Source organism: Octopus bimaculoides, chromosome 25, assembly GCF_001194135.2.
Source record: "Octopus bimaculoides isolate UCB-OBI-ISO-001 chromosome 25, ASM119413v2, whole genome shotgun sequence".
Taxonomy (NCBI): domain Eukaryota; kingdom Metazoa; phylum Mollusca; class Cephalopoda; order Octopoda; family Octopodidae; genus Octopus; species Octopus bimaculoides.
This window is the reverse complement of record NC_069005.1, coordinates 23,510,954-23,513,617: the sequence shown is the minus strand read 5'-3', so window position 1 is coordinate 23,513,617 and position 2,664 is coordinate 23,510,954. Positions and strand designations below refer to the sequence as shown.

At 37.0% G+C, this 2,664-nt stretch overlaps 1 protein-coding gene across 1 annotated transcript in view; it reads left to right on the top strand.

Annotated features, from left to right (window-relative positions):
• Window positions 1-2,664, top strand: part of LOC106884340 (receptor-type tyrosine-protein phosphatase R-like) — a 169,543-nt gene that overhangs the window by 139,761 nt on the left and 27,118 nt on the right. The gene's annotated exons all lie outside the window — the stretch shown is intronic.

Genomic DNA, 2,664 nt, shown 5'->3' with positions numbered 1-2,664 from the left:
GTCAATGTAATTGACTTACCCCCTCCCCCAGACTTGCTGGCCTTGTGCCAAAATTTAAAACCATTATTAATGTTCCATTTCAACTGCTGCTGTTATTAATGAACAAGCCATTGCTCACCTTTATTACCCGATTGCCTGATGAGTTGGGAGTTACATAATGTGTTACACAATCTAATTGTATTATGCTCACATCAAAATAAAAACTCCTGATGAAACAATTGTCGCAATACCAGACATCCATTTGTCTGTTTTTATAACATGCTTACCTGCACACACACACACACACCTATATATGTGCTTTTCTTAAACTTCCTTCTTTCTTTGTACCCGTCATCTCTCCTCTTTCTGACGAAGGCCATGCTTGAAGCATTGTACACCCACTCTTTTTTTCCATCTTTTACTGAACATCAACCTAATACATTCCATGTGTACACCCTTTTGACTTCTGCTGTTTTGTGAGTGGCTTAGTGGTTAGGGTATTCGGTTCACAAACATAAGGTCTTGAGTTCAATTTCTGGCAGAGCATTGTGTCCTTCAGCAAGACACTTTATTTAATGTGACTCTACTCCTGTATTTCAAAGGGCCAGCTTTCTCACGCTCTGTGTCATGCTGAATCTCTCCGAGAACTATGTTAAGGGTACAAGTTTGTGGAGTGCTCAACCACTTGCACATTAATTTCACAAGCAGGCTGTTCTGCTGATCGAATAAACCCTAACCCTCATTGTCGTAACCGACTGAGTGCCAGTCATTTGTTATTTTTAATTTTCAATTTGCCTATATTCTTTTATTCTTTTATTCTTTTATTCTTTTACACATTTCAGTCATTTGACTATGGCCATGCTGGAGCACTGCCTTGAAAGGTTTTAGTCAAACAAATCAATGCCAGGACTTATTTTTTAAGCCTACTACTTAGTCATCGGTCCCTTTTGCCAAACCGCTAAGTTACAGGGATGTAAACATACCAACACCAGTCATCAAGCAATAATGTAGGGGACAAACACACACACACATAGACATATATATATATATATATATATATATACAGTGGTGGACCTCTTTCAGTTTCTGTCTACCAAATTCACTCACAAGGTTTTGGTCACCTTAGGCAAGCATCTTCTATTATAGATGCTTGCCTAAGGTGGGACTGAAACCAGAACCATGTAAATATAAATATATATTATAATGTGTTTCAGCCATGTGGCTGTGGTCATGCTGGAGCTCCACCATGACTTGGTACCCTTAGTGGGATTTCATATTACCACTCTTACATGTGCTTAGTTCCTAGTTTATATTTGGTGTACAAAGAGTTTGACTTTGCTGCCCTCATCTGTACTTCATGCTGGCAATGTTATATACTGTGGTATAGTCTGCTGATTGTACTTGTCATTCAAGGGGCCAGTATTGTCCCATACTGTGTCTGTCACACTGTTTCTACCTGAGGATTATGGGTTAACCCTTAGCATTCAGATTATTCCGTCAAATGTGATGCTTATTTATTTCCATTGCTTTGAATTAATCATACATCCTCTCATAGCTTTGAGATTTCAATGATGAGATTGTTCAGTTTTCAGAATGACATTGTAGGGTAGGTATGAGAGGCCTGAGAGGCCACTTTTGAACATAAAACAGGTAGAATATTTCGACTGGATCATCATCATTATCATCATTATTTAATGTCTGGAACTGGTAAGCTGGAGAGCTGCACCAGGATCCAGTCTGGTTTGGCAGGGTTTCTATGGCTGGATGTCCTTCTTAACACAAACCATGACTACAATTTCATGGGTGCCATTTACAGGATGCTGGCAATGGCTACGACTACGATTTCACTTGGCTTGATTAATCTTCTCAAGCACAGCTTATCTACAAAGGTCTTGGTCACTTACCATCGCTTCCGTGAGGATATGACCAGTTTAAGTGCTAAAGGGTTAAAGATAGAATCCTTCTTGTAGTACTTCGTTGTTTATGAAATATTCCATCACTTCATCTTATGATAACACAATAAATAGGTTGTCCTATTGATCAAACATCTGTAATACTCAGCATCATCGAAACTGATGCAGGATCCATTTAATTGTCATCGTCTTCTTCATTACATTGCTGCCCTAACAGCTTCAGTTAGCTTCTGGTTGTTTATTGACTCTGTCTAACCTGCTAATTCTATACATTCACATATTTATCTGATTTTGTAGTTTTCTTTTTTAGCTTCGCAATTTTTTGAATTTTTGTTGTTGGATATTTCTTTTCTTTATAGTTTTTCCGGTTTCCAACATATCAAGCCACATTAAGAAACATTAAATCCATCTTAATTCTTAGTAACCCAATATTATCTCACGAGTGATAATACACATCAATTCATTGATTTTTCTATTTTTGATTTCACTTCACAATTCAAAAAAAAAAAAATTTTTTTTTTTCTATAGAATCTTATGCATGTGTATGTTGCATGCGTGTGAGCACGTGTGCACATGCTTGTTGTTAGAGTGGGAAGTGTATTTTGGGAAGTTCCTTGAAAGCAGTACAGTATTGGTTAGGAAATGGAATGGTGTTAGAAAGATAGGCACCGTGAAAGCTGTGCCATTTTGTTTATTATTTAGACTTCATCACTTTATATTATTATTATTATTATTATCATTATTGTTGTTGTTGTTGTTATTATTAACACAC